Genomic DNA, 26,270 nt, shown 5'->3' with positions numbered 1-26,270 from the left:
CCTACATATAACACTTGTGACATACAAATATCATGACAAATAAACAAAGCTATTTGCACAGAGAACAACCGATTTACAACCCCAACTTCATCAAGCTAAAGGAAGTACTTTCACTAAAAACAAAATACACTGTTGTATTTTATTTTATTTTATTTTTTGATTCACTACATTCAGAAACATCCCCATGTCATCATACTCCATCCATGGATTCCTACTTGGGGTCCAGTGGGACCCAGAATCACACTTGGGTCTGACACAGATCACAAGCTGCCTTCCCTTATCTATGCAAAGTGCCTCATTTAATGGTCCTTCACACCATGTAAAAACTGAAAGGAACTTGACAATATCACAAGCAGTTGATATTATATCAGGAAGAAAAAATAAATAAAGTCAAAGTATGACTGTAGTTAATTTCATTAAGTGGTTTCCTATCTCCTGGGCTGACACATGAGGTGACTAAGAATGAATCATGCCAGGTTGCCTATTTATTGATAGATTTGCATAACAGCTGAAGCACAGTGCATTGAGACTGGCCATTTATTGGTTCACCAAAAGTTTGTGACAAGCCGGGGCTTATTCTGTGACTGATCCATTCCCTTGCAGATAGCACTGTTGTAACTTGCCATGGAGTGACGCTTCCTCTTAGTAATGCTAAGAGGTAAATGTGTGTGAAGCTGCTTACTTAGACAAAACTATTTTTTTTTCCTTCTCCATGATAGGGAACTTAAGATGCTTTTCCAGATTCCAAATGGAAAGTTGAAGACCATAAATCATACCTTGTGAGTGTTATCTTTTATATGCCCCTCAGGTTTAGGCTCAGGGAGGAATTTGATGTAAAGAACACAAATCCTTGGAGAAAAAGGAAAATTATTTTTTTTAAATAGTTGTTGAAAGTTATGCATACAGAAGTGATTAACAAATAACAGGATTTGTACTTGTTCTCTTTGCAGACCACTAAAAATTCTCCCCTCACCAGGCTGGCATATTAGCAAATCATACGATTTGTACCACTTTCTGAGCCTGTTCTAAAGAAATGAAAAAAAGAACAACAGGGAGGCAGAGAAAACAACTGCAAGTGAAAACAGTCATCTTCCCCACTGTACTTTCCATAAAAAGATTTCCTCCCCTCTATTAAGGTGAAGTACCTTGTTAATCCTCATGCAGCCAATGAGTGCTTTTTCCCCACTCTTCTTCAAAATGGGATTATTATTTTTTTTCCTTTTTAAATATAGGTTATTAGAAATAGAAGAGCTGCAAAAGCCAGTTTCAGACTGAGCCTTGTTCATGTTCACCCCTGCTTGCTGGCCAGCTGCACCATTTTGCAGCCAAACCCCATTCAAGCTGTCCGTGAAAGTCGCTGCCTTTAAGCAGACTCCCCCTGACATAACACAACAAAATTACTGCTCCACCAACACAGGTGCATTTACTTTGTCTGCCCTATAAATCTGGCCTAGAGGATGACTTATATAAATAAAGTGAATGATTTTGTACTTGTAAGGACTTGATAGGGGTCAGCGATTTGCTGAACACTAGCAGAATTTCTCAGCTCAGAGTGGGTGAACCAGGAGGGCTTAATGCAAAGTGTTAGATTATCCAGGCGTGATGGCTTAATACAAGTGGGAGTAAGGCATAATACAGGGAATCATTACTCAAACACGTGCATTTATGAAATCATTATTGGGCTAAAGCAGTTCATTTGTCTGCCTTTTTAACTACAGACCTTTGGTTTGAAGAAGACCAACCGTGTATCCACTAGTAGGAGCTCTGGGCTGAACCCTGATCACCTGTAAATGAGGATTTTCCATTAACCACTTGATGCCCCGAGCTTGCTCCTTCTGGAAAGGTGCCAGGCTCATTTCTGTCCCTCTCCAGGTGGAGGAGAGATGCCAGAGGCATCTTGTCTTTGTTAGGTTAATTTGGAGAGGCTCTGGGCTCTCAGGGAACGCTAGCTCCTGATTGAATGAGACACTCTGTGAACCCTTCAATTTTCACTTATTTCTTCTATGCTTACTTTTATTTGAACAGATTTTGCTGGGCTTATTTGAGGCCTTGTCAATACTCTTTTGTGACTGAAAAATCAGTCCTGCTCTGGCCTTGATTAAAAAGGCATAGAGGCAAGTATTAAAAGGCTTTGTCTTTTCCAGATCAACAAGCCTGTGGGTCTCATTGTCGGCTGCCCTCCTTCAGCTGTCTCACCACAAAAAGCAGGTTTTGTAGGCAGCCATTTGCATTGGGTGATGTGTGGGAGAGGAGAGCTTTGTCTGTATGAACACCCTCCTTGGCCCTTGGCTTCACCTCAGCTCTTCAGGGACATCTCTCCTCCAAGGCACTCCATGGCCTGGAGAAGCACCAAGTAGCGGTGAGGACAAAACAACCCCAACCCCTTCCCACACACCCCACCCTCCTTCACCTTCAACCATCACTGTGAGGACACAAAGAGGAAACACCAAGCCCAGCCCAAATGAAAACAATCCTTGGCAGTATAAACCATGTCGGAATGATTTTATACAATACTGCCAACAAAAACATGAATCTTGTCTTCTAATCCTTCTCCTGTTTGTATCCAGCACTACAGCCTCAGATTTGAAGTCTTTCTTGGAAAACGTAGGGGCAGGATGTTCTCCCCAGATGATCTTATTTCCAGCTATCTCTTGCCCGTCAACTGTTTCAGCTGAGGTACATTTAGGAATGAGTTTGCTGCTTGCAGAGATGAAGGACAGCAGGAAAGGCTCTGCCCAAGTCAGCAGTGTCTGTGTTTGAATAAGATCAGGGTCAAGCACTCAGTAACTCTGAATAAGACATGTGAAGCATCTGATCATCACCAGAGTTAGCTTTTTCTGCTTATGCCTGACCTCTGGCAAGTTTGCTTTTATCTCTACCTTTTCAGTAATACCATTTCTCAAAGACTGTTGGGCCTAAAATGAGATGCTTCTGATCACAGATCAGTCATTACACCAAAAATACAGGGCCTGCACACAGGAACTCGAAGCAGCCAGGATATTCATTTTAATGCTTTAAAGAATTTGCCTCAGACTTGCTGGTTTTGTTTTCCATGTTTTCCCAATGTTAGCCAAAAAGCAAATCTATTTCAAACAAATTTTAAATATTTCAGGACACTTTTTCAGAACATCAAAATTCAGATATGGTATTACTCAGAACAGAAAATATATGGTATGAATGGTATTACTCAGAACAGAAATTCAAACTTCAAGAGACACACTCATCTACCAGGGAACAGATCCTACCAGGGAACAGACACACCTAATAAAAATAGCTCAAGTTGCAAACTTTGAATGTGAAATGCTCCCAGCAAATTGCTCTCCAAGAAGCTGCCAGAGAAGAATGATTTCCAGAAGTGATTCAGCAAACAGCTCAAGAAAATTACAATCTCTTCGTGGACGATTCACAAATGGAAGATGCAGTTTGTTGAATGATATTCATTACAAACAATTCTTCTGCCTATATTTATCGCTGTGAAAACAGTCAGGGCTCTCAGGTGGGCCCTTTAACATTTACAAAACCTGTAATGCACAGTGTCTCCAGGCCAGGCAATTTTATGCAGAACTTTTGCACAAAGTAATAAAGAAATTATGCCTAATGTCTAAAACAAGATATAGTGAAAGATTTTCCTCTTTTTCCTGTTTTTCCTGTTTTCCCTTTCCATATCGTGTAGCGATTATTGCACAAAAGGCAGTAATACTACCTTAGATAATGTAATGTCATCCTGAAGGACTGCATTTTTCAAGCAGTGCCTTTTTTTTTGGAGGTGAGGGAGTTTTTGCTTTTGTGTGGCAACACTGACAGAAGCTGGACTACAGGGTCATTTTTGTGTGCCTTTGCCAACATGATATGCATCTTTAGCAGTTTCTACCAGAGAAGCACTCTAAGTTTATAAAGCATGTCCTGAAAAACAAAGTAGGAAGAAATTGATTTTCACATTGTTTTTCTCAATTCCCAAGGGCTGGATTCACTTGCAAAATAAGAAGTTGGGCCATGAGATCAGTGGGATTTCTTCAGAGCCTCCTTCTCAAGTGTCTGGTGCTGGCCTCACAAGAGCCCAAGGGGACACAAGAAAGGATAACCAGGGAGACACAAGAACTGCTATTTCCTAAAATGCACAGCATCGTTCCTTGGTACATGCTCCTGTCTTGTTTGAAAAAAAAAAAAAAAAAAGTTGGAAAGCTTAATATTTTTATTATTACTGTTATTATTTAATGACAGTTTTACGATAGCTCGGTTTGTTTGCTGTTTCCTTCTTGTGGTAATGTCAGCTGTTCTGGAATTATATTTATATCAAAAAGAGACAAACATTTTCTGCCATTCTCCTGCCTTGCCTGGTTATTCCCTCACTGCTAAATCCCTCGGGAAGCAAACAGAAGCTTCAGGGATTAGCAGCAAGGCCAGCGGAGGCTTCGCTGCTCAGCTGTGTTTGCCCACTGAGTCACAGCTTGGTGTCTGCCTTGGGTGCAATGGGGCTGGGGAGACCTCTCCCTGCTCCTGCCTGGACCTGCCACCTTGGAACATGTGGTACGTGAGCTCCCGAGCCGAAAACAAGTGGTTTGCCAGGTGCTGGCAATAGCATCACTGCTCAGGGCTTGCTCCTAGTCCTTTTTTTTTTTTTTTTTTAATTTCCTAGGGCGCAGAAGCCCATGTGCACATGCACTCATAAATTCTCCCCTCCCAGCTGACAACCCCCCAGGGTGGCCTGAGCACCCTGTACTCACCGGAGGGAGATTGGCAGCGCCACGGCGTGATTCATCACATCGGAGGAAGACATCGAGACAAAGGGAGTCTTTTATTCAAGAGGGAACTCAAACAGTTGCTAGTGCTGCAAAATCAAAAGAAGTTTGATAAATAAAAGTTCAATTAGGTTTAACAAAGGCTGGGGTACCTCTGTGCTGTCAAAACAGAGACACCGCTTCAGCTGCCTCAGAGCACAGAGCCTCAGAGCACAGAGCATCTTTAGCACAAAGCCTGTAGATAACAGAATGACATATATTTTTTCTTTGTTTTATTTTTTCAGTGTATTATTTTAATAGCTTTATTATTATTAAAATACAGATGGTATACCCAAAATACTTTGGAGTATTTTATTCAACTTTTTAAGTCTTCCTAGACTCAGCTGGCAGGCTGACACAGGGCACTGAAAAATAAGAAAGTTTCCTCCTCTGTTCTTTCCACAATACTTGACACAGCAGTGAGGCTAAAGTAGTGAAGAAGACACAATATCACCCAAAAATGTATTTCAAAAGGAGTGTCAGAGGGCAGATTAGGGATGAGGCAGGCTGTCTGGATGCCCATTCCCATACATTGCAATGAGCTGGTAAACAACAGTGAGGATCTGAAAGCCACCAAGAGGTGTCAGTGCAGAAAATCACTGAAACCACAGTGAAACCACACCTCTGTAGGGCAGCTCTGGGGCTGAGCAGAGCCTGGCACTCCCTTAGATTCACAGCGATGCTGCTTGGTGGTGACTGGAAATCTCTAGCACAACCTCTGCCTGAACCGAGACGATCGCCCACATAAGATGACATCAGCCAGCAGACTGGCAGGAAAACTATAATCATGAATAAGAAGGGACAGAGTTAATGAGGTCCTGGGAAGTAAAGAGTCAGAAAGAATGAGCGTTGAGGATCAAGGAAAGGTCATGTATGGCACAGACTTGAAGGCTGTTTTCCACAGAAGGGTCTCGCATCTGCTTCTGGACTCCACAAGCACTGAGGCATCACATCCCACGGTCCCCTAGATGGTTTCCTGTTTCCATGGGTTTCACCTACCATGGTGTATCAATCTGCTGTCCCTTATCTTAAACTCTAGATGTACTTTCCCTGAAACTGGTCTCGAACCTGTTATCTGAGGCAAAACAAGCGAGGACAGTCAGATTGATTTGGAAGTAAATGAACCCATGCTTCCTCATTGCACTCTCTACAGTCATAAGCCTGCCTTTCCCATGAACGTTTGAAACTTGGCAGCTCGGTTTTGCTTTGCTTGTTATTGGGAGTGATTGCCCTGGCAGGGATCCTGAACCAGCACACCACATGCAGTGGGACATTCTCTGCATCTCGTTCAGAGCCTTAGGGAGCCAGGTTTCCACAAAAGAAATTGGGTTTGGAAATTCTTTACCCTCCAGTAGTGCGAATGCATGAATATTTCTGTTCCTGACCTGATTTTCCATCAGTTCCAGGGGGTTTTTCAATTCTTTCTTTTCTCTTGATTAGTGGAGGAGAGACCGCCTTGCTTTGCTGTTTCTTTTCCAAGTTCACTGGCTAGCTGGTTCTGAATGTCCTGGGTGTTTCCCTGTCCCCTCCCCAGTAACCCTTTCCGGAAGTTTCCTGGTTAGGATTTTGATGCGTTTTGAATAGCCAGTTACTCCCAGATGGTTTCTCTACCACTCCCTTCTGAGGTCAGCCCGCCAGAAGTCAGAGGAGGTGGAAGTCACTCCTTTCAGCTCTCAGATGCTATTCCAAGAAAGATAGAAGCTGACCAGTCACAGACAGTGATGCTTTCTGCTCGCACGCCAGATCCACTCAATCACAGCCTTTCCCTGACTCACCGAATTACCTCACCTATCCTTTCTTCAAGTTGGGTCCCTAAATCACTAGGAAGATGACAGACATGCAACTGAGATAAACACCATGTGTCTGTTGGTGAGACGTGCCTAATGCCATGCTCACAGCAGTTCTGTGAGCAAGCTGTGTCAAAGCATCCTCCCCATCCTCAGAGATAAATTTTCTGCCCTCCATGCCCTTCTGTGACTTCCATGGCTTTATGGCAGGGCCTGAGGCAGACTGGGGTCATCTCTTTGCACTAATGGACAAAGCAAGGTCTGGTTTATCTCCAGCTATACACCAGAGCTCGCTTCCAAGTCTCACTTGTGTGAGAGTCCAGTTTGATCAGTTTGGATGCTGGGTGAGAATTGGCTCAAAGCCTTGATGCGAGCCCACTGACGCGAGCAAACTGATGTGAGCCCATGCCCAAGAGGTCTCCTGAGCCCAGCCTACCTCCGGACAGTGTGCAAGATCCACCTGGGGTGATGGAAGAGGAGAAGCCACCTTTTGTGGCTGCACTGCCTCTCCCCCAGGTTGGGAGCAGGCTCAATGCTTCTCATATCAGACAAATTTCATCCTGGTTGTGCAATGTTGTCAGGAGCCAGAGTGAGGAATGTTTGAGGGAGTTTTGCTTCTTTTGCAACTGGCGGCTGGCTTTCAAGTTACCTCCATGCAGCAAAGCTGTAGTCACTCAGCTAATACCTATCTCCCATGTAAATGCAAGCTGAGTAATTACTGTGTAGCAGGGAAGGTTTTTTCAGTCATTTGTCTGTCCCTGAGACATATGACTACATCCTGTCAGCATGTATCACAAGTACATCATTCGTGAGTTATTCCAGAAAAAAAGGAATAAATTATTTTTTGAGTCCTATACCCAATACTTGTAAAAAACTTGGTGCATTTAATTCACCCGAAAATTCTTGATTTGCTGGGTCAGCCTCTCCTGGCGATGCAACTTTGTGTATCCGTGATGTGATGTGCGGTATCAGTCTCTCCAGGTTCTTCTCTTTTTTTCTTCTTCCTTTAATGTATAACTTGCTCCCAGCAATCAATCTGAAAATACCAGCTAGTATGAGGGAGCACGCTGTCAGTCCAACAAAGAAATAGAAGCTCTTCTATCAGATCCATGTTTTTCACAAAATTTACGGTTATAAGAAACTGCTTTTTACAATCAGATTATTCAGGTCGTGAAGAAATAAGGACGAAAACTGTCCGCTGCATGTTTGAAAGAAAAAAAAAAGAAAAAAAGAAAAAATGAAAGAGATTTATCTCTAGTGGTTTCCACCTTATGGTGAAATCCATACCTACAAATTAAAATATTAAGTGATAGTTGGTGTTTTATCAATAGAAACTGATTTAACAGTTGCCTATTACTCTTCCATTACAGGGCATGCACTATGAGGTATAAAATGTTTGACCTTTTATTCATGGGATTACAGCTCTTCTGGGACTACAAAATCCCTGGGAAGGGACCTCTGGCAGTCATCTGGTCCATCACCCTGCTGTCACGCAGGATCAGCTTGACCTGCACTGGTCCAGGAGGTCATTCTTAAGGACCCCAAGCGGCAGATTCCCTGACCTCCCCAAGCAATCTCAGTTTCACTGAAGACTTCCACAACCAAAACATTAGCTGCTTGTTTCTACTAATGAGATACACTGGCTGAGGCAGCCTTGCACACATCCACTGCCTGATGGGCACGTTCACCGTGGGTTATGTGGGCATCTCTTTAGCTGAAATCTCAGGAATCCTCAGAGTAAAGAATTTGACAGTAAGGGCCTGATTTAACAACTATTTATGAAGGAGGGAGCGGTTTAGATGAATATGGATCTATCCATCTCCTATTCATGAGGCTCTATAGACATGAACCTTGAAATTCAGCTTGCCTGTGTGCTTGATGTTAGATGAATGTTAAAGTACTTTGATGAATTGAACCCAAACATCCACGTTTCTCTTCCTTAAGTAGCTAAAGCAGTATTAATTAAAGAATTTGGACAGCACAAGAAACCTTAAATTGGCTGGCAATCAGTCACGGTAAAGTTAATCCCTGTGCTTGATTTCCTACATCTGTGTGAGGGTAAGTGCAAATAAAGCACTACCACAAGTGAGTCTGATGCCATCTTCACACCAGTACAAAAAGATGGGCCTTTAACATCAGGCATGTAGTTACCTCTTCCATTTCAGAGTCTGACCATGTATTAACCCTCAATTTGTTTCCATTGCCTATTATTTCATAAGGATGTCTATCATCAAATGCAATACGCAATTATAGGTTTAATAAATAAATAAATAAATCATGGCAGGCTTCATCTACAACACCACGAAGCAGCCTCAGAAAACTTCCCAGAACAGGAACGCTCTACTTAGATTCTGACAAAAGTGAGGGATGAAAGATCCTGGGAGATTCAGCCACCACAAAGTGGTAATAACGCGTTACTAGATATCCCACAATGATTTCAAGTTCTTGGCAAGCTGGTCATGTTGTCTGGGTTAGTGTAAACTTGTCTGTTCTGGATCTATGAATATCTGCAATACATCTTCACATAAGAGTAACAAGTGGGAAATATATGCAATTTCAACAGTGACGCTCAGTTACATTTACTTTTTTTTTTTTTTTTTTTTTTTTTTTTTTTTTTTTTTTAAGGAGAAATTAGCTGTCTTATTGCAATCTGCATTATCAGGAACCTGTTGGCAGTCAGGTCTTCCTCGGGAAGCCTTCATGTTTCCTAGCTCCAGAGCTCTGTTGTTCAGAAATTTGACATCTGCAAAGACACATGCAGTTAATTCCACAAAAGTTTCAGATCATTTGCTGATTTATGCAGTGTTCCAGCCAGCTAAATTTGTCTCAATAATTAATGCATTTACACCAGCAAGCTGCCTTCCTTTTTAACCATCTTCAAAAATTGTCACTAGCCTCTTCACGTATCCTTCAGCAACCAAATGGAAATAAATGTATGTGTTCAGAGTCCATACTGTTGTGGTCCAGGCCAAACTCTAATTAATGAATGGTGTTTCAATGAATTACTTCTGTCTTCCAGCATTGATTAAGGATGATTGCTGACCATGGGGTGCCTTCAAGCAGTTAGCTTTTTGCAGAGAACTGTTTTGTGTTGTTTGTTGTTGTTTTTTTTTGACTTTTAAAATTGTGTTCGGATACTGTAGAGCACTATGATATGGAAAATACAAGGTCAAGTCACTAGTTATGCTTGAGACAAAGCAGGATTTTTTTTAATTTATTTTTTATTTTTATTTTTCTGTCCTATGGAATATGTGTGCTATGCACCATTGTTCATGTAAGTCCCAGAAGCTCCTGGCTAGCCCAGAGCTGGTAAATTAGCCAGAAGAGAACTGCTCCTATAGAGCTGAATTAGCAGGGCCACCTCTATTGTACATCCACTGTGATGGATAAAATCCCTTAATCCCCACCAGAATAAGCACCAAGGCTGTGCCCTTGCTTTTCACCATTCTCCTGCCTTCTCTCTCAACTACCATCCAAAATCAGTCCATAAATGCAAAACAGTCCAGCAACAAAAACCATAGAGGAAAACTGTTCACCAAAATGCTTTCCAAGCAGCTGTGGCTTGAGCAATGGTTTGGCTGGCTTTCCTCCCAACCCTCAAACAGGAGCAAGGCAATTACACTCCAAATATCTCAAAAGGAAAGCTTCTGTAATTGAAGATCTGCTTTTCACCCGGATATAGTGACTGGCTGAAAATTCCTTAGATAAGACCAGAGGGCTTGCCAATAGTGACTGCTCTAATTAAAAGCAAAACAATGTTAATTACTGCCACTTTGCTTCACACAACAGCAGCTTCCTGAAACAGTCACCTTGTTAGCCTGTGTCTGTCACTGTAAGAGAGGCCTCCATTCTGCAAATGTTGTCTGCTCAGGCAATGCAAACAAATAATCTCTCTAGAATTTTAGAAGAAAGCTGTAATTCCCCATGACTGAGATGAACACCCACGGTTAGCGTGCACCAGGTCTCCTTTCTTTCCATGTAACATTCTCCCACCTGTGGTGAAATGAGACTTCAGCCACCAGCTCTGAATCTCCAGCCTGGCTCACAGTCAAGCCATGCTCTTTCTGGCATTGTGCTTCACAACCTCCTGTCCTGACCCAGGTGGGTTAGAAGATCAGTAGTGAAATGCTGGTAGTGCCTTGACTGTGTATTTTAGGGTAAAGCTTCTGGAACTAGGGCTTATTAATTGCATGAGTGCTGGCAGAAATTTTCACTCCTATCTTCCACTGCTTTGTCACTTCTGCAGCCCTCGAGGATTAAGGGAAAAAAATGTTTTGTTTCTGAAGGAGCTGGAAATGGCTGATCCCCTGCAGAGAACAAATCTGGGGGAACAAAGGACCAGACTATCACTATTCTCAACACAGAGAATCCAAAGCAGAAAACTGTCTGCATGTATGTGCAGAGGAGAGGATGCTCAGTGTGTGGGTGCCAGGAAATGCAGTTTCTCACTTCCAAAGTAAAATCAGCTTATGTTCGAAGCATGACATGACTGCAGCCCTCACTGAGGGCTAGCTCCTCCGCCTGCCATGGGGAAATTACCATGACTCTAAAGCTGACATGATGGCTTGTGCAGCAAAATGCTGCTCTAAGCAGCAGGTGAAGCTAGTCAGCATTTGTAGGCTCAAGAACAAACAGAAACTCCTAGTCCCATGCTGCAGAGCACTGGACTTGAGCTGAGAGATTCCAACTGCCTTCACTAGACTCCAGTTCACAGTGTTCATTTAGGATGCTCACTGTTTACATTAAAAAGCAGACAGTGAGTTGGTTCACAAGCCTGAGCCAGCTGCAAAGCAACCACGCTACTGTTTGGTAGGGTTAGTCAGGCAGCATGAACTCATGGATGAAGCAGGGATGAGTTTGAGGGCTGGGTTGGGATTTGCCTTTCAAGCAGCTGTGCAGACTTATATTGACTTTAACCAGCCAGGAGAGATCTCACCCATGCTGGATCCCAAGCTTGGTGCAGTGTCTGGCAGGAACAGGCAGAGGGGCCTGGGAGCTTATAGTGTATCCATCTTCACAAGAGCCTTGCTCTTCCTCACCAACTTCTGCAGTGTTCAGCATGGGTAGGACTCCTGCTCAAAGGTCCCAATTCAATCTCACTCATCTAACGCACCTCAAGTTAAAAAAGTATTAGAAACAATGAAATGAAATGATTACAACCTAAATCCCAGCAGTCAGGGAATGCGAGAGGTAAGATTTCAAGTGTAAAGTTAGTTTAGCTGTTCTGTCAGTAGAAAATATTTTCCACACTTGCTGTTTCCACTAATCTTTGTAGCAGCACCATACTGATGGCTCCATCAAATACACTTGCAGAAGAGCAGCCAGGTCAGAACAGCAGCATAGGTGATGTTTTCTATCACTCCTTCCCTTTTTCACTGAGTGAACTCAAGCACACAGTCTCGTGTTGCAGTCAGAAGGGCTTGTTCTTCTCATTTTGTCACAAGGAGACTATTCCCATCGACAGCTTGGAGAAAGCCTGGTGTAGCTGCTCTGAGAGGGATGCCAAGCTCACATACTCTGCTCAGGTTCATGCTAGGTATGTGCAGTGAAGGCACATTCACTGAGCAGATCCCACAATTTCCTCTGGAGGTCTGAGATGTACACAGGTGAAGGTTTGCATCCTCATCAAATCAAAGGGTTAAATATGTCCCTGTGGAACAGCTTACCTCCCTTTGGGATGCACAGTGCAGTGCCTTATCAGGATCTGTCAGATCTGCTTGGTGAATGCACTCTCCTTTAGAGGGAGAGAAGTTTTCAGCTGTGATATAAAACCTCGAAGCAAGATATTTTGCATCTTTGCTCCCATTTGTTATTTAAGACACAGGGCTCCTCATGCTACATTGACCATACATAACAAATCGTTTCAAAGGTTGTTTTAGTATCTGTTCCACAAATCTACATAGGCGTCCTCTCTGACACTTTATTAAAGCCAATAAACACATGCTTACAACCAAGAACTGCTGTAGCAGCACTTGGCTTTTTGACTGAGGTATCAATTCCCCCTTTGTGCACCAGAAAAGGGGGTATTTATTTAGTTGTGCTTCCTTCTCCTGGGCTCCACAGTTCATGCCGTTCCCAGTCATGCTCCATGGAACCTGGAGGATGTCAGCTTCACCGCTAATACAGCAGGAGCTGAACCTTGTCGGGATCAGCCATGGATTTCATCAGTGCAAGGTCAGTGCCGACACCTCCCTCCCTTCCTGTGAGAAAACTCTGCTGCGAAGCAGCTTCCTGGCCCTGAGCTCTGTGGCACCAGGAGTGCTTTCTGGAAGCTGCAGATGCCATTTCAGGGCTGAGAGGGCTATCGAGATCAAATCGCAGCCACCTGAGCGTAATGCGGGGAGCACTGCACACCGCAGAGCCAGCAGTGGTGCGAGGAGGTGCACACACGGGCTGGGCTGAGCTCTGCAGCGAGCCTCAGCAGCGGCTCTGTGTGAGAGGAGCTGAGCACAGGCAGGCAAAATGAAGGAGAAGTACTCCTGGCACTTTTCTTCAAGAAGAACATAGGCACAGGGGTCTGCATCCATGCACAAATATGTCCCTGTGCACAGGCACTCTCAACAGGGAGGCAAGCACATGAAGATATACATTAACCCAGGCAGCATCCTTGCTACTCCTGACCCTTTTTTCCATGCTGCTCTGCATTTTCCTTGGAATTTAGCAGTGTTCAGCCCTGTAAGAGCACAGAAAGCCCTTTCAGCTTAGAGGCCTGGGCAATGTGTTTTACTGCATGCTATTTAATTTGGGTTCCTGCCTCCCTCAGAATCATGCCTGCCACAAGCCAGTATGAGTAAGTCGGGTTCCCAAAAGAAACAAAGTTTTTGGGGTCCCCTCACTTTTATGCTAAACACACAAAGAATAAATCGGAAAATCAGTAGAAAAGATTAACCCCAAGTACTTCATTTGCTGGTCAGAAAGATTTGTTTCAGATATGATTCATCAGCAAATGGGACATGGAAGATCATCATTTTCACAAAGTGGCTTCAGAGGACAGAGCCAGACTTCAAATAAATGGTCGTGTTATTTAAAAGGTTGCAAAGTATTAGAATCAGAACATGTTCCTCCCTAAGAAAAATAATAGGACAAAAATAGAAGATAATGAAGGAGGCATTAGGAAAATGTAGCAGCATGAAAGGCACTAAAAGAAGTTACACGGTGCAGATGGATGCATTAGGGGGGTCCTCTCCTGAGTCTAGAAGATCGGGCTCCAGAAGAGCACATGCAAAGAAACAAATCTTAACAGGGATGAATAGGGCAAGGAACTCACAATGAAGTGATTTCTAGGAGGTGGAGTAATCCTGGCTTCCAACTATCCCCTTTAGATAGGAGTTAATGTCCAGGTAATTGCTTAGCTTAAACAGTCTGAGTCTGTTGAACTGGTTGCCGCTGAGCAATGTTGAAGGTCAGGTCTTAATCTCCAACCTGTCTAAAAGAGAAGCTTCCACTTATACATTTGCTCAAATCACTCAGCAATACGGGTCTGATCTAAGATGCTGTTTCTTGCAATTTGCCAGGTTTTCTTTTCATATGATATTTAGAAAGCACTACCAAAATGTTTAAAAATAGGATGAAAGAAAACTTTTTAGCAATGTTTGAAGAAAAAACACATTTCTTCATTTCCCATGCTATGCTCACGCACTGCACTAAAACTAATGAATAGTTTGGAAATCTCAACCTGTATATCCTAGAGGATGATAGAATGAGGATAATTTTTAGATAGTGATTGCCCCACAATAGTTCCTAGGTAATGAGAGGGTAAAATCTTTATCAGATTTCTATTAACAGTAACACCTTTATTATATATGTGCCATTGGTAATAGACTTTTCTGGGCATTTCTTTTCCAAAGCTCATTGGAGGTAAGCCCTACGAGTCCTGCTGTTCATGGGCCACACAGAAAAAACAACACCTCTCTCAAATGCGTCACCACTCTCTCTTTTGACTTCGTGGAACCCTAGACTTGTGAGCATTGCTGAATTTTCTGAGTTTCTCAGAGCCTGAGAAGCAGCTCCTAGAGCTGCTGGCTGTTAGAGGCACTTCTGCCGAAACACACTGTGCGTGCAGGCACCGTGAGCTGTCAGATCCGGCAGGGACTCCGACAGCAAGCCCTGCCACTCAGGAATGAGTGACTTTCAGGTGCTTGTGATATCGTATCTATTGACAGTCTGTCTGACTTATCCTTGCGTTTCTCTGCCCACTTCTAACAGCCAGTCTGCAATAACAACAGCCCGTGTGTGCACCAACGCTCAGGTGAGGTGGCTGATACAGACCAGGACAGAAGCGTGCAACTCCTGGAAAACTCCAGCATGACCAAAAAGAGATATCACCAAGCAAAGCAATGATTTTTTTACATGAAACACTTTGGTGCATTTTGAGCTGCACCTGTGTTTCTGACTTTGGGTCTTTTTGTATTCCCTTTTTTTCTAATTTTAAATCCATACACCCTTATTAATATGAGGCAGTATCTGAGGTACTTTATTGCAGTTTGAAAGTACTGCAGCCCAGGTTCATGCCACCTAAACTGGACTGAAGTTGCTGTGCTTAAAGTTTTCCATTGCTGGTCTGAAACCTTTAGTTGTGGCCAGCTATTATGTATGAAACTCAAGGCATAGAGACAAATGCTAAAGTAAGAATCTAGCTTCAGTTTTCACCTCAGTTCTCCCTTCATAATAAAGTTAGCACTAAAAAGAGCTGAAGAGATAGGACAAGTGCCTTTGGACTGATGCAGAAATAAAAAAACTTACACTGTAATTTCCCTCTGTGCAAAGATTTCATCTTAGATAGACTATAAGCATAGGAATCACAAACCCAAATGGTCTATGCAAAATGTATGATCCATCAAAAAAGGAGGGAAGGAAGGGAGACTACATGGGGTGATGGAAGGCTCAAAACAGAAATTGCTGTTATTTCCAGTGTGATACTCTGGAAGGTAGCTATAAAAGCCACTTACTTCTCTTAAAGTACGATGCAATTTGTACCTAGCATGGTTGTCGTATCAGCCTGAGGTATCTGCAAACTATTGACTAGAGGACTCTGTATTTGTTACAGTGATTCACTGAGGTTTAACATTTGCTATCCTTTATCATAGCCTCATGCATCTGTATTTCTCCTTTAAAACATAGTTATTAGAGTTATTAAACCAAAGGCGCTACATCCTGCACAAATTTAGAGCCTAACTTCTGCTATAATACACCCATGCAGTCCCATGATAGATAGTTAGATAGATAGCTAGATAGACAGACAGACAGGTGTCAAAAGACAATGTGAATGCATAATTAGACAAGCAATGAACCTAGTAGAAAAGCTTGGATGCCCTACCCTGCACGCGCAGGGTATGCGCATTCAGAGTGTGGATGTGCCTACGTGTGTGTGGATATATGCAAGAAAACACACCCTTTCTAAAATCAGATGCAGTTTAATATCAATTGCATCAAATCCTATCATAGATTTCCTCTCAAAACCGTATTAAATGTGGCAGGTTGGGCTGTAAAGATAGCAAACCACTATTTTCAGCTTTCTTTGCAACTTCTTACGTTACCGAAATGTCTAGCTGCTGTGGAAAATCAGATGGGTCTGGAAATTTGCCCAAAACAGTTGCCAACTCAGTATATCTCTAATACTTGGAATCCTCTAAATATAGGCCTTTTATTCTGCAAGAAGCAGGCACTGAGGACACTACTCTGCTTCCCGGAGCAGTGGTTTCATTTTCCCTTCCGAGACCCACGGTTCAAACTGAAGGGGGAACAAAGCACAGGCTGTTCTCCCTATTCAAATTAATTTATTTAATAAACAACTTAATAATTTCTTCTTTGTTACAGGGATTTTTTTAGGGTCTTTATTTTGGAAACATATTTTCTCCAGAGGAATTGCCAGGGGCCCATCTAGTCCAGTATCCTGTCTCTGACAGTAGCTAATGCCACAGAGAGTTATGGACTAACCTATTTATAAGGGAAGTTTCTTAGCCCTGAGGACTTTGAGGTTGTCTGTGCCTGGAAGCTTGTGAGTTTATAATGCTTATTTTTATCCATCCATACATAACCACAGATGCTCTCGATAGCCCTCTCCAGCTCTAATCCTTCCTGCTAGACGCCCTGGCTCGGTGATGCCTAATGGCAGTGATTTCCCACAGGTTACTTGTGTGCTGCATTGCCAAGGGATAAATATGCCTCTCAGTGTTACTGGAAGTCCCTGTCTAATGAGGAGGGGGAGTAGCGAAGCCTGATTTGCATTCCCTGCACTATTTGATAGAGGGCGGGTGTACTTTGGGGAGTCTCTTTTCTTTTTTTCATTTTATCCCATTGCCTTCCATTTCTCCCTTCCCACACTTCTAATTTTTCACTGCCTCTTTTCAAAGAGAGCTCTCTGTTTCTTAGCACTTCTGTTATCCCACCTATAGCTCTTTTTCCCTCCCCCTTCCCCCCCAGTATCTTCTTAGAAATGTAGGACTGGAAAGACTCAGGAGACTACTGCAAATCCATCAAGCTCCTTCTTAAAACCAGTCTGCAACACTCTCCCTCTTACTCCTGCAGGAGCTCTCAGCTCTGATGGCTGGAAACCCCCACATGCTAATGTAGAGACTGTTTGATGTGGCCCAGCTTACACTTTTTTTGTCCTTGTGACTGTCCTGGAGGTTTTCCACCCACCAGCTCTGTGTGTGGCTGATGTAGAGGGCATCCATCACCCCTCACATTGTAAACTTAACTGAAAAGGAGATGTTTTTCTTCTCTTTTCCCGAAAGATACCTTCCTCTATCCCCTTGCTCAGATGGAAATGTCAGTACTGCCGATCTGTGAAATGGTGAAACCTTCTCAATGTTGTGTGCTAAGGGCTTTCTTTCCCATTTTTATACATCTTTGAGTTTTATTTGCTCTCCTAACTGACCCTGCCCAGCGTGCAAGGAATATCGCAGCCTTCCACAGGCCTGTTCCTGGGCAGTGACAGCTGCCCATGCACCCAGCAGAGATGTACCCAAACCTACCAGCTGTCTTCACACCCAGATCCAACACGGAGAGGCAGAGCAGGATTGATGTCTCAACTTGTATCGGTGGCAGGGATGCTCTGCAGATGGTACCCTCACCTCCTTCGGGTTCTGGGAACAGATGGTGCTGGTGCTGGCCAGAACCTGGCTGGGGAGCTGATTGTTCCTAGGAGCACAAGGGCACCATGGGTGAGACTTTTCCAGCATGTGAAGTGGTGCCTCACCTCTTTTCCTCTTGAAAGACTGATTCAGAGTAGCATCCGCTCACTGATAACCCAATTTCTAGGACCCAAGGAACCATCTTGCTAAGTCAGACAGCAGGAGAGAGAGAGGGGTGGACAGCCCTTGTGCTCCCTGCAGGGGAAGTTAGAGATTTAGAGACCTTCATTAGGCAAAAGACTGACTGGAGATATTGCCTCACAGTCTGAGGCAAGGATGGGAGAGCTGATGTGCCCAGAGGGGACCTGGCAGAGCAGGGTTACCTACGCTGCTCCCTTGGCATCTCCCAGGTCCTGCTGGAGCTGCAGCCCTTCGTGGTGTGGGCTGATGAGCATGGGAGGGACGGGTCTGCCACAGGCAGAGCAGGATGGGGAGCATCAGGAGGTGGCAGGAGGTGGCTGCGTGAGGGCAGTGTCTGGCCAGGGCAAAACCACAGCTGATGCCACCCAGAGGAGAGGTAAGAGATGGGAGAAGAGGAGCTGCCTACACAGATGCTCTGTTGGGAAGGGCAGAGGTAGGAATGGGCATGGACAGCTCTGCCAGAGGGGACAGCGAGGGGACATTTGCTTCAGCTCACACCATGAGAGAAGTGAAATCCAGCCAACAGAGGCGGACTTTCATCTTGGTGCTGTGTTTCTTGCTCTTCACTAGCAGCAGGCTCCCCTTTCTAAGATTAAAGCTTCAGGAAGGCTCCAGGGCCTCAGCCTTCCTAATGCCTCTGCCCAAATCATGGCAGCAGTAGCCAAAAAGCCAGAACACTTCAGTGACAGCCCACCAGCTAGAGGGGAAGACCAAAGGCCAACCATGACCAAATACCTTGATTAGCAAATATGTGCAGCCAGAAACAGCTAGATGATGCCTGAAGGGTGGAGAGAGTCCCATGATTAGAAATGGACTGGAAGGCAGCAAGGAACAACAGGAGTATCAAAGAAGGGTTTTGATGAACAGAGAGGTAAATTTTACACAGACAAGGCAAAGCACTGAGCTTTCTTACCTGTGCCACCGGGAGAAGGAAAGATATCAAAGGACATCAGGACAGAACTGAATGAAGCAAATAATTAGGCAAATTAAATACTTGCCTTCTTTGCACTCGGATATGCTGAGGCCATCAGTCACTGAGGGACCTGCTAAGCCTGTTCAGGGAATGCAGCCCACTCCTCTCTGCACACAGCCAGAAGAGAGCAGCCTGAAACAGCTCCACCTGAACCACCCCAAACAGATGTGCGTCTAACTGGGGTTAAAATCCCAGGGCTGGGGAGTCCACCCTCTCCCTAGACAATCCCTTCTAGCATTCGACAGTTCACTTCCAGAAGATTTTTCCTAACAATTAATCCATGTCTTTCCTTGTTCTAGTGTCAGGACCTTGCTTCTTTTCCTATCACCTGCAAAAAACGGGGAATGGATTTCTTTTTCTGTCTTTTTAGCCACCTTTTACATATTTAGAGCCAGTTGCTGCATCTGCACTTTCACCACCCTCACTGTCCAAGGCTCCTGGAAGGACCCCATTAGCACAGAAGCCAACAGTCTCATGTCTCTAATTTTGTCATCCCATAAACAACACCCATTTGTGCGTGGCCAGGCCACTATTCCCAGTTTATGGCCTAAATCCTAATGAGGCTACGTGACTTTCCTGAGGTCAAATGAAAATCCTTGGAGAGAAATAAGCTGAGCCTCCTGCTCTCCCTCTCCTCCAAGCCCACCTGCTGGGCTCTCCCCCTCCTGCTCCAGGAAGCAGGGTGAGAAGCGAGTGCTGTAGGCTGTGTTCCTCCAAATGACTCACTTTCTCAGTGTTTTCATAACGTGGCAAAGAAGGTGACTCAGAAACAGCTCCTCAATAAATAAATCATGCATTGTTCACCAGGGGTGAGCTGCAAAAGGGACAGCGAGTCTTTTCAGTGCTGCACAAGCAGCTTGCGTTGCACCTCCCGACCACTTCATGGCTGGAGTCTCTCCAACATCTGCCAGACCGTTTAAGATAATCTGCCTGCTTTATCTTGCGAATGGTGCTGCGAGATTGTCTGGGGGGGCCTGTCCAAAAGGCAAGCCCCCCGTTTATAAACACGTACTATTGGGCAGCCTCTCCTCGGCTCCCCCGCGGGGCAGCAGGTCGGAGAGGTGTGATTTTGCAGACAGGGAATGAGGCCCAGGGAGATTTGGTGACCAGCCAAGAATCACACAGGAAAGCCATGTCAGCTCCAGGAATTAAACCCCACTCTGCTGAGCCCCAGCCCGACCGTGCACTTGAGCCCAGCTCCTGCCTGTGACCGCAGCAGTGCTTCGTGCTGAGTGTGCACGGCTCAAAAGCTGCCCATGGAGCTCTACCAGAAAGGGGCTGGAGGCAAAGTATTTGGAACCACACTCCTGGTTACCTGGATTTAGACATTTGTTTTTTAACCCTTCCACTGAAAAAGAGAGGACTTTCAAAAAGAATGAGTTATTTTCAGAAATCAGTTTTCCCACTGAGGGTCAGGGTGCTAGAAATAAGGGTGGATGGCTCCAGTCCTTGACTTGTTTCCAATTTTTATACTGTTCACGGGGATCTCCTTGCCCTCCACTGTCTCTGAATACAGCAGCTCCATAGGGGTACTTCATACTCCTCTGCCCTGTGTTGCCAGAGTGCCTCAGCGTATTAAAAAAGAATGATTACATTTTTTCTAAATTCTTCATTGAATTTTTCAAAGTAAAATATTATCAAATAAAAGCCCTAAATCACCAAAGTCCTCATCAGAATAACCACACCCTTGCAAAAGAGTGGATGCTGCTCCCAAGGGACATCATCTCATCATGCTGCTGAGGATGACTGCAGGCAGCAGCCAGCCCTGAAGCATCACTTACAGCACTCTGCCCATTTTCCTGCTTGGCAAACTGCCTTCAGGGCTTTTCCAGCCTCCTCTTTGGTCCACTGGGAGCCTGAAAGTCCCTGAACTACCTCCAAAGCTTTGGGGTAATCCAAGGAATTTCAGGTATTTACAGGGTGAGTAATATGCGAACACTTCTCTGTGCAAACGCCCATCTCCAACCTGTCCCAAAGAGAAACCTGATGGCACACACAGCCATCCTTACCAGATGCTTGTTTCCATGGAAGGAAAATCCAGACATGCAGCCAAGATGCATACTTGATCTAGAAAATTAGGAAAGCAGGGCTGCAGGATACTCTTAGCCCAGTGTATAATAAGTGCAGTCACAGCCTGCACAAGTCTAAAATATGTTTGTATTTTCCAAAGATAAAAATCCAAAGTTGTCTTGATTTTCACACTGACCTGTCCCACTCATTTACCTCCTACTCCCAATCTGTGGGAAATCTTGAAACGTAATTTTGTTGCATTTCATAATAATACATATTTTTCCTGCCAAAATTAAAATTTCTAGTGAGCTCTGCTCATCAGCCCATTAGTACTATGTTAATAAGCAAACGTTATTTAAGCAGTGTTGCTCTCACACTACCTGATCTTTTATCGGTGTCTTTTAAAGAGAAGTTTAAAGGAAGAAGTCCTCTGAAGGCACAAAACTCCATTTTGAGTGACCAGGAAAACAGACCTCAATTCACTATAGAAGTGTTTGGTGCATTTTATGTAATCCCAAATTGTAGTATTTTGTGTTCCTTATTTATGAGTTCGGAGATTGGTAAACAACCACGGTATGTTTGGAATAGAATACTGATGTGATTTCCCAGGTGACAGGTTTAATACTCGATATATTCGATTCAAGAACTGACAGCTGCAGTGTAGAGCAGGAAAGATTTGATTTAACAAGAGGTGCATCTAGCAGTTGGCAATTTGGTTAACACGGGAAGGAATTTGGTGTGCAACTGACCCCTTCCCATCATAAAAGGTGAATAAGTTCAGCCAGCAGTGCCTGTGTTTCAGCACCCTGAATTAATTCCTCTCTATGCTCCATTTCAGCACATGAGATATGCATTTCCCAATTAATAAACATCTCATACTTGACTTCTTTGGTGTGTCAAGTACCTGCAGCATTTCCGAATACAGAGCAGCCTTCCAGCACCTCACCAGTGAGCGGCGGAGTGACCTGAGCACCCGAGGTGGACGCTTCATCATCCGCACAGGAACCATGCAGGACCAGTGTCAGAGCGGGAGGTGAGAGCTCTTAAATCCTATGCATCTGCAACTAAGAAAACAAACAGAGAGGCAGGGCATTTGGGAAAGACAAAAGAAAAGGAAATATATCTTCAGGACAGATTTTCTTCCTCCTGAAGGGAAAATAAAAAATAAAAAAATAAAAAAAAAAAAAAAGGAAAAAAAGAAAAGAAGAAAAGAAGAAAAAAAAAGAAAAAAAAAAGAAAAAAGAAAAGTCACGGGAGGACAGAACTACTTTAATTTTGATGCAAGAGAGATCAACTGGGCTGAATTCACCAAGATGTGGACTTGCAGAAGCAGACCTTGCAAACCACAGCTTCTGTGTCAGTGGAAGGGGAGTGTGAAGGCATGTGTAAGGCACGTGTTGGGGTATTATTCCCAGAGCTCTCAGCTCTCACCTAGGGCAAATGGGGTGGAGGAGATGGGAGGGTGGGCTCTGGTCCCCGAGCATCTACACAAGAACAGAGAGATGGCTGGTACCAAGCAATGCAGGGAGGAAAAGTTGTACTGCATTTACTTACTTTCTCCAAAATAATTATAAAAAGAAAAAAAAAAAAAAGTATATTTCTCTTTTTCTTCTTTCTTTTCCAATGAAAAATTAGTGGTTTCTGAAAAAGGTGGACAGTTTCCTTATTTCTGGACAATATGAACATATACTCTTTTTTTTTTTTCTTTTTTTTCTTTTTTTTTTCCCCCAATAAAAAGTACTCAGTCCCCTTGCCCCCTCCTTCTCCTTGAGGAAATGACACCGTATCTTCTCAGAATCACAAAAAAGGAATGTTTATTTTTTCAGTGCAAGTATAGCAGCGATGACTATATATTTATATTTTTTCCCTTCTCTTCCTCTGGTAAGGAAGTGCAATGTGACCTTAAAACACCCGTATGACAAGCCCTGCAGAGAAGAGCCCAGCAGCAAGCAATATCTGAAGGCAAGAGGCTCGGGTGTCCAACAAGTGCTGACCCCCCCATAGGGAAGATGGAGAAGGGGGTGTCCATGTCACTCGAAAGGAGCAAAGGGGTGGCAGGTCCAGGAAAATGTGACAGCTCTGCAGCACAGGCAACGGCTGCTGTTGGCTGATGTGACAAGGGCAGCTACTGGATGGCTGTGGGTGGCTTCAGCTCCTTGCCTGTCCCCATGTGTAATTTATGCAGGGCACAAAATCCAGCCTCTCGCCTGTAGCCATGCCCCGGCTCGCGCACACATGATCTGATTAACTCGAGTGAACGTGCAGAGGGTAAGGGGTTAACCTCTTCATTTGGAGTTCGGTTCCACTGCACTCATGAGAATTGAATCCACCGACACTTGCTCTCTCTCCAAATCACATTAGTCCTCCGGGTTCCACAGGGAAGGAGGAAAAAAAAAAAAAAAAAAAAAAAAAGTAGAAGAAACCGAATGAGAAACCCCCAGAGCCTGCTCAGACAGTGCTTACGATCTAGTCAGAAGGGTTTAGAGACTCACCGCCCCTCCGCTGCGAGGCGATACACAGATTTACTCGACTGCAGCAGCTCATCGGACTGTGTCCTGATGACAGACCCGTCCCTGCAATTAGCAGTGCTGTGCCTGGCTGTGCTCCCTCCTGGAAAACTGCGACCCACCAGAACATATCAGGACTCAGCAGCTCATCCGCCAGCACAGGGTCAGGGCTGTCCCCAGGGATCAGAGCAGCTCCATCCAGGTGCCAGGGACATGGCCAGGCCCCCGAGCTGTTCAGCCAGAAGGGTTTCAGTGCTACTCCTTAACCGCAATCCCCTTTAAAAACACAGGCACAGTTTTTAATTAAGCCTTCGGTGTCTATTTTCAACACCAGATATCTTAGTGCTGCTGTCCTTTCTTTTTTAATCTAATTTGATTGGGAGTGTGTTTGGCCGTATCATATACATGACAAAAGGCATTTTTTTTTTTCCTCATTGCCTCAAATTATTTTTCCAATCATGTTCTATATACTGTGCACAGGAGTGAATTATAAGGAGTTAGGCAACATACATGGTGCTAATTAGATAGGGGACGTAGAAGGCAATTTTTCCATGACTCCAGGGAAACCTTTCTGTTATGCTTATAAAGCAAATGCAAACGGCCACGCAATACAAAGTGCTTCTTAAAAATCAAGTTACACACCGAAATAAAATACTAAGAGCAAAATTAGTTTCTCCAATTTAATTCAGTAAAACTTTAATAGCATCTGACTGCTCTCTGCAAAAGTCATTAAAAAAATTATAAGGAATTCACAAATGACTGATAATATAAAAACACGGTGGCTCCGATTCTGCGTCCTGATGCAGCACAGCGCTGGAGCCCACACCTAATCCTGCGCTGCAGGAATGTGCTCACGGGCCAAAGTTAACAGCCAAAGTCGCACTGACTTCAGCAGGAGACTGATGTGGCGCAGGAGGACGTGGGAGCTTTGATCTAGTAGGAAAGGTTCAGGGAACATTCACAGCCCAAGCTGAGCCTTACGCACACATCAGTAATTGCGTGTGCTAATCAGGTAAACACTCCTGAAAATAGGACAAGCTTGAGCAGGAGAAAGGCAGGCAGAGTGAATTAGGCGAGCCAGTGGGTTTCTTTAATCTCCGACACCACGATAACCAGTGGAGGATGGTGGAAGTTTCGTGGCATGCACAATAAAATACAGAAGGAAATTTTCCTAAATGTCATTCAATAACTACAGACAATAGCTCGTTCTCATGAAAACTGAACTGTTAGTAGCAGGAAGATGAGAGGAGGCAGAGCTGCCACGCACGCCTTTGCTATAGTGGCTCAGAAGAGCAGAGTGCTATGAAAAATACTCTCTGGAAGTGCAACTTTTCCAGGAGGGATTTACAGAGTTATAACCTACCTTCTGTATTTTCTTATTTTCTTTTGTGTTACATGAAGGGCATAATGCATGACTGATCAGACATGGAACTTTTCTTTCCTGCTAAGAATTTTTCCACCATTTTTGTGATGATTAACACTCCTTCATTAAAATGCTGGGTCCCCCCTGGCCAGAGCAAAGCTGTGCATGCCTTATACCCTGCTCTTAATAATGTTTCTAAGGTCATAAATCTTATCAATTAATATTTCAGGGTGATTCATACCATTTCTAATATGCAGTAGCGGGGCAGGATCTTGCAGATAAAAATATTTTCTGAACAGATTCAAAATAATTGCTTTTTGAAATTGCTGATGGGGGTTCTGCCACTCAAGCGGTTAAGCCTGAAAATGTGCTTAAGAGATTAAACAAGGAAAACTGAGCTGGTCTGGAAGCTGGCCCCTTTCCATGTGCTGAAGAGTTGTCACTACTCCAGCTGCAAGGAGATGAGTTAGGATTTGCTTTGGTTCATCCTGCACACAAGAGGTACAAGGTACAGAAGTTGTTGTGTTCAACCAGGCTTTGCACAGCTTTTGCACGCAGCCACTAAGGCACTGAGGGATTCAGCCAAGGCAAATACATGTGCCAGGGAGCGATATGGTACTTGGAAGAGGAAAACTGCTGCCATTGCATCCAAATAGGCAGCGTGCAGCTTCTGCAGCGAGGTTTGCAGGACGATAGCTGCAGCCCCAGCAGGACTAGAGATGTTTCACCACCGTGCATCCAGCAGGAGGGGACCTTTCCTGTCCTTCCCACAACAAGTTCCCCAACCTGCTTGTTCAAATTGTTCAAAAATACAATTTCTTATCAGGGTGGTACTGAGGAATCGTGCCCTGTGCTCAGGGCTTGTTTACTACATAAATAAGTGTTGGACCCATCATCAAACTATAATTTAATGTATGTGTGAGTGTATATGTACACACACACCTCTCTGCTGTTCAATATTGTGTATTTGTACAGTGGTATACATGTTTTTATACATTCATTTATAAAAATAAACAGCGAGGACGTCTTTGAAGTTTCTATGTATGCAAAACAAAAAGCAGATGGATTTTTTCTCTCTCTTTTTTTATATAAATAGAGTTGAATCACTGCATATTTAACACTTGTTTCTTCTAGAAGGAAAGCCTGGTGCTCAGCCTCCCAATGTACTTGTGGAGCCAAACTATCAGGTAATTAGAGGTTTTGGCTGCTCCCATATCAGGTGCCTAAAGACATGTCAAAGCTACTTAATTTCCCTACACTGCTATATCTAATCTTTCATATTCCATTTTCAGCAATTTTATGTACTGCAGTATTAAGAGAAGTGAAGTCTCTGGTCTGTCCTTGACGTCTGGTTAAATGTCCTGATATCACAAACCTAAAACTTCCAAAGTAGCCAGAAAACCTTCATAAAACTTGAGAGGACCTAACCACTTAAACTTTTCTCTTTTTTCACCCTTTCTCTCAAAACCCAGTCTGTTTTTTCAGGCTGACATTTCCAAGGATGTCTTCCAGAGCTCCGTGCTTCATCTCCATGGGAAGTCTATGCAAAAAGTAAAGAAAGGGGGCAGCAAGCAAG

At 43.9% G+C, this 26,270-nt stretch overlaps 1 long non-coding RNA gene across 2 annotated transcripts; it reads right to left on the bottom strand.

Moving 5' to 3' along the window:
- Positions 1-190: 190 nt before the first annotated feature.
- Positions 191-25,299, bottom strand: LOC140002570 (uncharacterized). Of its 2 annotated transcripts, XR_011809438.1 has the most exons (4): positions 23,317-25,299; positions 21,729-21,888; positions 4,725-4,828; positions 191-2,750 (listed from the first exon to the last, which is right to left on the bottom strand). It is a non-coding gene; the product is annotated as an uncharacterized lncRNA (long non-coding RNA). The 2 variants fall into 2 exon arrangements; XR_011809437.1 differs by having other exon boundaries at positions 21,729-25,299.
- Between the last annotated feature and the right edge of the window lie 971 nt (positions 25,300-26,270).

This window comes from Anas platyrhynchos, chromosome 5 (genome assembly GCF_047663525.1).
Source record: "Anas platyrhynchos isolate ZD024472 breed Pekin duck chromosome 5, IASCAAS_PekinDuck_T2T, whole genome shotgun sequence".
Lineage (NCBI taxonomy): Eukaryota > Metazoa > Chordata > Aves > Anseriformes > Anatidae > Anas > Anas platyrhynchos.
Note: the sequence above shows the minus strand (reverse complement) of the source record. Positions and strands in the feature narration are given on the sequence as shown.